This window comes from Phyllopteryx taeniolatus, chromosome 4, assembly GCF_024500385.1.
Source record: "Phyllopteryx taeniolatus isolate TA_2022b chromosome 4, UOR_Ptae_1.2, whole genome shotgun sequence".
Taxonomy (NCBI): domain Eukaryota; kingdom Metazoa; phylum Chordata; class Actinopteri; order Syngnathiformes; family Syngnathidae; genus Phyllopteryx; species Phyllopteryx taeniolatus.
In genome coordinates this window covers 5,562,498-5,573,635 of record NC_084505.1, presented here as the reverse complement: position 1 = coordinate 5,573,635, position 11,138 = coordinate 5,562,498, and positions in this window count along the sequence as shown.

Genomic DNA, 11,138 nt, shown 5'->3' with positions numbered 1-11,138 from the left:
CCCGGAAATCCTCGCCTCAGTATTGCAGCCTCTCCGAGCGGTACCAGGGCCCACCTTATGTCAAGTAAGCTATACTGCTCCTCGCTTCCCTTGTTAACTCTTGTGTCTCCTCGTTCCCAGTGCTCCCCTGTGTTCCTGACCCACGTCATTCCTGCCACCAAGCCAGCTGCCTGTTCTGTCAACTGCCTGCCAACACATCCAGGACCACCTCCATAACCTTTCCTCAATAAACTGTTCATCATTTTACATCTGCCTCCGCCTGCTCTTGGGTCCAGCTACTCCCCACACGTGACAGAATACTTAGGCCACTATGGACCCAGCAACTCCGGAGGCGCTGAAGAACGCACTAACCCTCCAAGGCGCCCACATTGGACGAAAGGACAAAAACCTGCAAGAAATCACCGAAACGCTCTACTACCTTTCGTAAACATGTCTCCCTTCTTTCCCAACAGATGCAATCCATTCAACCCCCTGTAAGTACTCCTCCCGAGCCCCCAGCCTCCGAGCCATCCCGCTTCCCGTACAAAGAAGCTCATGTCCCTCCGCCCAAGCCGAGTGTCAGGTTCAAACAACCTTGAACATTTAATAAAAAATAAACAAGGAAGGAAGACAAGAAACTGGTTCTTTTACTCGCGAAGAGAACGGACAGAGTTGTACGCAGTTACAACCTCCTACCGCTCTGAGCACACTCTGCCGATCCCTCTCTTTTTATTTCCTTAGGGTGGTTCTTAATTACACAGATTACTGCTATCTTGAGATAAGGGCACACACAGTAGCAACGTGAAACAATCATAGATATAACTCATTGTGCAGATGATAATGCAGATGTGTTCTTCATCAGCGCTGATTGTTTCAACCTTCGACCGCAAAATGTTCCAGCCGCAATCTTTTGATAAGGGCACAGTCCTCTTCACAGACAACTTCAACTTTCATGATACATTCAACATTATACTGCTATAATGTAATATAATAATTTAATATAGTAATATATCCATCCATCCATCCATTCTCTACCGCTTATCCGGGTCGGGTCGCGGGGGCAGTAGTTTCAGCAGGGACGCCCAGACTTCCCTCTCCCCAGCCACTTCATCCAGCTCTTCCGGGGGGATCCCGAGGCGTTCCCAGGCCAGCCGAAGGATGTAGTCTCTCCAGCGTGTCCTGGGTCGTCCCCGGGGTCTCCTCCCGGTGGGACATGCCCGGAACACCTCACCAGGGAGGCGTCCGGGAGGCATCTGAATCAGATGCCCCAGCCACCTCATCTGGCTCCTCTCAATGCGGAGGAGCAGCGGCTCTACTCTGAGATCCTCCCGGATGACCGAGCTTCTCACCCTATCTCTAAGGGAGAGCCCGGACACCCTGCGGAGGAAACTCATTTCGGCCGCTTGTATAGTAATATATAATAATATAAATGCTTTGCAATAGGATTAGAGTAAACGAGATAATTTATGAACATTTATTCTAACACCGAGTGATTCTTTTTCTGCCGAACTCCGCAAAGTATTTGATCACCCAGTTCAGGAAGGAAGCCACCCGTCGACTCCTCACGCTCACGCAGGGCGCTAAATCAACAGCGGAATATTCCATTGGGTTCCGGATATTGGCAGGTGAATGTGGGTGGGACGACGCGGCGCTTGGTGGGATTTTTTCAAATGGCCTCTCCGGCCAACTCAACGATGAGCTAGCGGTCCGGGATGAGCCCCCCTCTCTCGTGGATCTCATCACCCTTTCCCTTCGGCTTGATAACCGACTGCAAGAGAGAGAACGAGAGAGGAGGGTCAGCGTATGTAAGAATCCTCCCACTCAGAGCACCACGGCGTCGGCTTCTCAAACGCTTCCCGCACCGTCTCCCGCACTTCCGTCACTAACAGTAGCTGCCACAGAGCCCACGCAAATTGGTAAAATGGATCTAGACCCAACGGAGCATCAGCGTCAAGTCATCCAGCGGCTGTTCACTTTATTTCCTCATGCCCCCTCCGATCAAAAGACCAGGCTCACCGTGACCCGAGAGCGTCGTGGTGAGCCAAACCTCCATTCCCTCAAGTTCTCCCTCTCGCATGACCGCTCCCGCTTGCATTATAGTTTCTGCTTAGAACACCCCCATTACTGCCCTTATAGATTCCGGTGCCGATGACAATTTCATTCATGAAGCAATAATTCACCAGCTCCAAATAGATCTCCAACCACTTCCGTCCCCAAAGAAAGTCACAGCCCTGGATGGCCGAATCATCTCCCCCGTTACCCACCAAACAGTGCCATTCACCTTGCTCATTTCGGGTAATCACCATGAGAACATCGCACTTTTTGCGATCCCTTGCCCTGATACCCCATTAGTCCTCGGAATTTCCTGGCTCAAAAAACACAATCCCAACATCGACTGGACACACTTAGCCATCACCGGATGGATCCCTCACTGCCACTCACACTGCCTGCTCTCAGCTATACCGCCCTCTGATAAATCGCCACCCTCTTCCACACCCGTTGACCTCTCCCGAGTCCCCGAAGAATGCCATGATCTCTCTCCGGTGTTCAGCAAAGACCTGGCCAGTTCTCTCCCCCCACACCGCCCGTATCACTGTGCAATTAATCTGCTGTTAGGGGCCCCTCTTCCTTCCAGGCGTCTCGACAACCTTCCCCGACCTGATAAAAAGGCAATGGAGGACTAATTCCATGACTCTCTGGCTTCCGGACTCATACGACCTTCCTCTTCTCCAGGAGGCGCCGGCTTCTTTTTTGTTAAAAAGAAAGACACCACTCCCCACCAATCTATCGACTACCGTGGTCTCAATGACATCACCGTCAAAAATAAATCTCTGCTTCCCCTCATCGAACTCTTGTTTAAACCCCTCTGCGACGCCTGGATCGTCACCAAGTTGGATCTACGGAACGCCTACCACCTCATCCGTATTGGGGTGTTGAAAGCGGTTTTCCATTCATCCCCCTCTCGGACACTTCGAATACTAGGTCATGCCGTTTGGATTGACTAATGCCCCCGCTGTCTTCCAGACCTTCATTAACGATGTCCTCCATGATATGCTGAACCGGTTTGTTTTTGTCTATTTGGATGACATCCTCATTTTCTCCTGCACCCTTGAAGAACATCACCATCATGTACGCCAAGTCCTCCAACGCCTCCTTGAAAACCGCCTTTATGTTAAACCCGAAAAATGTGAATTCCACCGCTCCTCCGTACACTTCCTGGGCTACGTTATCGCTAAAGGACAACTACAACCCGACCCTGCTAAGATCCAAGCCATCGTTAACTGGCCCACTCCCACCACCCGTAAAGAACTGCAATGTTTCCTTGGATTCGCCAATTTCTACTGTCGATTCATCCGTAATTACAGCAAGGTCGCAATTCCATTCACTAGCCTCACATCCACCAGCTCCCCCTTTCAGTGGACCCCGGCAGCATCCCAAGCATTTAGTCAACTCAAGACCCTGTTCACCAGTGCACTCATTCTTTGCCACCCCGACCCCTCCCTCCAGTTCGTGGTCGAGGTTGACTCCTCGGACACGGGGGCTGTCCTCTTGCAGCGGGACCCCACGACCCAGAAACTTCACCCCGTGCCTTTTTTTCCCGTCATCTGTCTCCTGCCGAGAGGAACTACAACGTCGGAAACTGAGAGCTACTGGCCATTGTATGGGCCTTGGAAGAGTGGAGGCAGTGGCTGGAGGCGACTGAACAACCATTCATCATTTGGACAGACCACAAGAATCTCTCTTACCTCCGTTCCACCAAACGCATTAACCCTCAACAAGCTCGCTGGGCTCTCTTCTTGAGCAGGTTTAATTTCAGTCTCTCCTTCCATCCTGGCTCCAAAAACAGCAAACCAGATTCCCTGTCTCGACGTTACTCACCCCCCTCCAGCCCTGACGAACCAGAACCCATACTCCCTTCCTCGTGCTTTGTTGGAGCAGCCACTTGGCAGATTGAAAAGGTGGTTCAGGAGGCCCAATAGACTCCCCCGGATCCCAAGACCGGGCCTCCAAACCGCCTGTTCGTACCCGATTCCGCACGCTCTGACGTTATTCAGTGGGCTCACAACTCCAAACTCACCTGTCATCCTGGCATCACCCACACCCTTCAGTTCATCCAGCAGCATTTCTGGTGGCCCAGCCTGGTTCAGGACAACCGGGAGTTCGTCAAAGACTGCTCCGTCTGTGGCCGAGGGAAGGTCTTCACACCTGGCCCCAGCTGGGCTGCTGTGTCTATCTCTAGCAGCCCTTGGTCCCATATCGCTATGGACTTTGTTACCGGTCTTCCTCCTTCTGAAGGTAACTCTATCATTCTCACTATTGTTGATCGCTTTTCCAAATCCGTCCATTACGTACCCCTCCCCAAACTACCATCCGCCTTCGATACTGCTAACCTCCTTGTCCAGCATGTCTTTAGACTCCACGGTATTCCCATCGATATTGTCTCTGACAGAGGTCCTCAGTTCTCATCCCTGGTATGGAAGGAATTCTGTTAAGCGCTGGGCGTAGCAGCCAGCTCGTTGTCAGGATATCATCCGCAGACCAACGGTCAGACGGAGTGGGCAAACCAATCCATTGAATCAGCCCTCCGTTGTGTTGCTGCATGCAACCCCTCCTTCTGGAGCTCATTCCTCCCGTGGAGTGAGTACGCCCACAACTCCCTCACCAGGGGCCTCATGTATAAAAGGTGCATACTCACAAAAACATGCTGTCCGTCAGATGTATTAAGAGTGAAATGACCGTGGAAATGCCACTGCATGGCTGGCGTACGCACGTTTCTACAGCTTTTGGTGCTTTGGCGACACTTCGAGGTGATGATGGGGAACAGTTATAATAAATAACTCTGCACAACAGACACACATTAACAGCAATTAACACACCCGCATAACTGCAATTACACACGTGGATATAAAAGCATGCGCAAAGTGATGCAGACAATACCAATAACAACAATGGCTGCTTTAGGTCTCCTCGAAGACGTTGCAAGCGGTGCCATAAGGAGAGAACGTCAGTTCAAAGACAGAGAGGATTTATTATCGAATGATGACAACTGGCTCATCAGCCGATTTAGGTTCCCGAGGGCAGTCCTCCTGGAACTGTGCGCAGAGCTGCGGCCGGCTTTGACACCGCAAGAAGCAATGCGCTGCCTGTGCCGACACAGAGTGCTGACCATCCTGGGGTTCTTCGCAACTGGGGCATTCCAGAGGGAGCTGGCAGATTGATCAGGACTGTGCCAGTCGACACTGAGCCGAGCCATGCCAGCCATGTGGGACGGAATTATCCACTTGTCCGCCAGGTATATCCAATTCCCTTACAATGCAGTTGAACAGACACAGACTAAAGCGCAATTTGCAGCGAAAGCAGGTTTTCCTAATGTAATCGGAGCTATCGACTGAACACACATTGCTATAAAAGCGGCATCACATGATGAATTTGTATATGTCAACAGGAAACAATTTCATTCGATCAATGTACAGATCATATGTGATGCACAAATGCAAATAACTAACATTGTGGCGAGGTGGCCTGGTTCAACGCACGACTCATACATTCTGAGTAACAGCTGTGCGTGATGGGTGGCTTCTTGGTGAGTACACTCATTTGTGTAATTATACTAATATTGATCCCTGATACGCATTGAGCATGTGTGCCCCAGAATCCTATCCCGTATTAACAGCATCATTACTAGTCAGTGGTTGAGGTTAGTGATTATTTGTTTTTAGCTGGTTAAACTACAGCTTCAGATCTAACAAGTCCCTGATTGTCTCTGTGTGCAAAGCACTCAAGTTAATAACCCCTGTGCGTAAAGTATGAAATGTTCGAATCAGCCACACCTTTACCCCGGTGCACCTCTGGATTGTATGGCAACAATAGTGTGTGATGCATCTAAGTAGTATGTAGCATAAATGGAAACTGTAAATGTAGTTAACTCACTTCCTTTAATTGACCCCAGGCGACTGTGGCTACCCACTTAAGAGCTGGCTGATGACCCCTCTCACCAACCCTCAGACTGAGCAAAAGTGGAGGTACAATGACCTCCATTCCCGCACTCGGTCAGTTGTTGAGAGGACAATCGGCATGCTGAAGGGGCGGTGGCACTGCCAGGACAGGACTGCGGGTATGCTGCTGTACAATTATAATGGCGTGCGTCCTCCACAATGTGGCACACCGGCACACCATACCACTGCCAGAGCAGCATATCCCCACACCAGACGAGCCAGAAGATGGACCTTTCATGACAAATCCAGCCAGAGAGGCCATTCAGGCCTGGCAGCATTTGATGTCAACAATGTAAAAGAGGCAAGGACTCACAATTCACTTGTTAACCATTGTATTTAATGAATGGCTTATGTTTGAGAGGACACCTATTAACTGATCAAGGCGATCACTTATGCCGCCTATTGCCCTCACAATCTCCTCTTGTGACTCCAGCACAGCACGGGTGAGGACACGGCCGGTCGGGCGGGAACACGCAGCCGATTCCTGGGACGTAATTGGGCCGGATACGCCAGTGACTGTGGACGTATCCTCCATGCCTGTGACACCAGAGACGACAGGGATGGGAGAGGAATGCCCCAAACATGTAAAACGCAGCGAATGCTTGTCCTCTCCTATGTATGAAAATAATAAATTGAGTTTTAAACATGTCGCAATCTTTGATATCCTCTTTGATATGCTGGCATGCTTCTATTTGAATTCAAAAGATTTATTACAAACTAAATACCATACATACATTTACACAGGAACCTTTATCTCATTGGGATGAGTATAGGTTACTGTATGAACACATTTGTTGTGAGTTATGAAAATACATGGTATCTACCTAGGGGATAATCAGAGTCAGCCACATGTGCTCCCAACAGCCCTGAGATAGCAGTGTCAACCATAATTGCAACAACTCTTTCCTCGAACGGGGTGAGGCCCTCTGCCCCGGTTCCTCCGGCAGTTTTGGCCACACTTTAGCGGTGGGCAGCTATCTTCCGCTTCACATCCACCTTTATATCAAACCATTTCTTTTTTTATTCCAGCGTATGTGCGCTGTTCCGACCCGACAGCATTGACAATCGCACATGCTGTCCAATTCGCTCCTTTTTCTCTTGTTGTTCACGCCAGACAACAGTGTGCCGAACAGGATTATTTTCCGTGCCTCCACTTCATTTAGCAGCGTCTCCACTTCACAGTCAGTAAATTTCCTTTTCCTCCCTGCCATGCTCATTTCCTATTTCCTCCGATCGTGAGGCGATTGGGATCGCAGGTGCAGGGTTCATTTAAATGTGATTTGCATATTAAAATGTGGGCGTGGACAGGGAGAGAGTTTCATACATCTGAATATTTTTGTGCGTACGATGTTTTCTGGATTTGAGCGTAAGCCATGTTTTAGTAGGAAAACCAAGAAAGTCTTGTACATGAGGCCCCAGTTCCGCTACCGGTATTGCCCCATTCATGGCTTGCTATGGTTACCAACCCCCATTATTCAACAAACAGGAGCAGGCAGTGGCAGGCCCGCTGTCAAGGATCATCTCCGGAGAATCCAGGCAGTGTGGAAAGACGTCCGTGCGGCGTTGACCCGGCCTGCGGCACGCAATAAACAGCTTGCGGACCATCATCGCTCCCCGACGCCCGAATACAAGGTGGGCGAATCTGTCTGGCTTTCTTCTCATGACCTCCCGCTTCAGACAGAGTCCCAGAAACTCACTCCGCGTTTCATTGGTCCCTTCCCCATTACGAAGATCATCAATCCCACTTCCGTCCAATCGAAGCTTCCACATCTCTGAAAATTCATCCCACATTCCACGTCTCTTTGCTGAAGCCTCTCTCTACCTGCACCCTAAGCAAAGATGAATGGGGCCAAGTACAGGGATATCTTTGACGAAAACCTTCTCCAGAGTGCTCAGGACCTCGAACTGGGCCGAAGGGTCACCTTCCAACAAGACAGTGACCCTAAGCATACAGCTAAAATAACGGAGTGGCTTCAGAACAACTCCGTGACTGTTTTGGAATGGCACAGCCAGAGCCCTGACTTAAACCCAATTGAGCATCTCTGGAGAGACCTGAAAATGGCTGTCCACCAACGTTCACCATCCAACCTGACAGAACTGGAGAGTATCTGCAAGGAGGAATGGCAGAGGATACCCAAATCCAGGTGTGAAAAACTTGTTGCATCATTCCCAAAAAGACTCATGGCGTAATAGCTCAAAAGGGTGCTTCTACTAAATACTGAGAAAAGGGACTGAATACCTATGGGTGTGTTGAATTTCAGTTTTTCTTTTTTAATAAATCTGCAAAAATTTCAACAATTAATTTTTTTTCTGTCAATATGGGGTGCTGTGTGTACATTGAGGAAAAAAAACCTTAAATTATTTTAGCAAATGGCTGCAATATAACAAAGAGTACTTTCCCTACCCACTGTATGTGCCCTGCGATTGGCTGGCAACCAGTTCAGGGTGTACCCCGCCACTCACTCGAAGTCAGCTGGGATAGGCTCCAGCACACCCATGACCCTGAGGATAAACGTTATGGAAAATGTACGGATGCATGGTTAATGTAGACTTCAGTCCAGTTTTGTTTTTCTAGGTTTATCTTCCTTTTTTTCATTCTTAAAGTCCTTAAAGTTTCTGATCCATAAGCACATAACACATTAAGTTGAAATGAGGACACTGCTAATGTTTCCATTGTAAAGTAATTTGGATGTTATATTTTACAATGAATAACATGTTTTGATCCTCAATAATAATATCAGCTTACATATTTAGGAAGGATTCAATCGGATTTTATTGACTAGAACCACCACATTGACAAAAGTATTTTAAGTTACTCAGCATAACATTCATGGAAACCCCTCAACAACTCATTATAAGTGCACAGTTTCTTCCACATCTCATTTGAGGATGCAAGAATTGGTTTCCAGATTTGGTGTTGGAGTTTTATATACATACGGTGGCATATATATATATATGCCAGTTTTTTCATAAGACGTAATGTCTTCATTTCTGTTAAATGCCAGCAATTACTACACAAGTGACAGGGTCAGTGGAAGTGGGTTGAGTCCACAATGATCAGTTTTCAGTGAATGACCTCAAGGTAAACTCTTCGTAGGCCACTAAACTGGAGAAAAAGAACACCTTAGGCCTGATGTTCACTTTGTGCATGTGCGGCCGTGTGCATGCTTTATACGTGTACAGTATGCCTGCAATGTGTGTGTATACTTGCAACAGGGAGATACAGATGAGCAAGAATAGAAGATCTGATACTCGGTTCATGTCGCAGATGAAAGAAATGTACAATTCTCTCATCTCTCAAGTGTGTGTAGCTGAGAAAGGAGCGCTGGCAGCAGAGAAAGAAGCTACAGACTGATTCCAGCGAGCCCATGGCCGATTTAGGTGCTGCCGCTTCTTCAGCCTTCAGCTAGACAGGAACTGAATGATATTTGACCTTTCCAGAAAAGTGAAGAGGCTTCTATTATTATTTCTCTCGGGAGAAATTCCCAACACACCTCGATCAAAAAGCTTCCTTGGGCTGACGGCAGCACTGCTTGCAAAGTAACAGGAGGATGAGATGGTACTGATGCTTTTGGTTTGATGCTTTTTCAGTCTTCACATGCATTAGTGCAGTTCTATGTTTGTGTCATGTATGGCCATAAAATAACCCCATATTTACTAAATGATTCATGTTTTATTTGATTTTAACTGTCTTCTACAATCCCTGCATGTCTTTCTTATTGCACCATTACTATCATGCTAAAGCTGTCCATTTTTGCTTCTTTCTCCATTTTATCACACTCACTCCAGATTAATAGTCTCCTGACTCCCATTTTAACATAAGACATAATACCTAGAATTGAAATAACATTATTTCCCCCCTTTTGTTTAAAGGCTACAATAAATTATTTGTCACATCTAGGGAAGGGTTCTTCCATGTTCCACCACAGGAGGGCAGTCTTTGGACACAATTCATCACGTTGACCTCACCTGAGCCTTCCTATCCACCACCATGTGATTAGGGATGATGTTTACCTTTTGCATGAACAATATATGTCTTTAACTTAGGGTATCCAAAAGATGTATCCGTCATTGGACGGTTTATGAGCATAGAACCACGAGTGCCTTTTATGGAATCCATGTTGGGTTATTTGATTTGCTGGTATGCAGACATTTTGATTTTACTTGAATGCAGACTGACCTCATGCTGCTATCGAATTGTTACCATTTCCTGCGAAGCGATTGCTTATTATTTTTTTCAACGGAGATGAAGAGAGAGAAAGGGATTTCCGCAATATCAACGACATTACGAGCGTGACCAAAAGCCATAAAGAACTGTAGATCTCACACTGCCAGAAAGACAATTCCTACTCCATCATTTGACAGAGAGATTAAGAGACTGCAGCACTCAACAGGAAATATGTATGTACGCATGTACTCAAACTAAACCCTCATCAAGTAAACTAGTGTCATCATGATTGTTTTACATTTTTTTCACCTATTGGAAAACTGAACATCAGTATTAAGTTTATGTCAAAGCTCATATTTGGGTTCTTATCAATGATTGATAGCAGTGAGAAGTCAGAGGTTTTTTTTTTTCATCAGGAGGCTGGTAGCTGCCTGTGTTTGACTGTTTTCCATGTACAGTAGATAATATATAGTGTTGACAGATAACCTACAAAAATATTTTTAAGATGAGTAAAATCAGTTTTAGTAACTGAAAATAGACGCCACAATTGACCAAAATGTACATATTTAGTTTTTACTATAGTGAATCTGTAATCTTATGGACTACTACTACTACTACAACGTACTTATGGAATAAGTTGCCAACAGAAGTGACGTCAGCCCCAAGTGTGAATGTTTTTAAGTCTAGGTGAAAAACTTTTCTTTCTTCCCCATGATTTTTAGAGCATTTCCAATTTTAAATATTTCTTGCACTGTACGCTGTTTTAATTGTACTTTTATTTTTCCCTCTTTGTTTTAAATGTTTATCAGCGGTTTTTTCCCCTTTGTTTTTAAATACTTTTAATCATGTAAAGCACATTGAGTTACCTTGTGTATGAAACAATATAGAAACAATATGATATCTAATACAGTAATATTATTTGTAAAACAAGTTATTATAAAGTTAACTGTCTTACCATTACTCTATAAAGTGCCGAAAGCAAACATGGTCGGTCA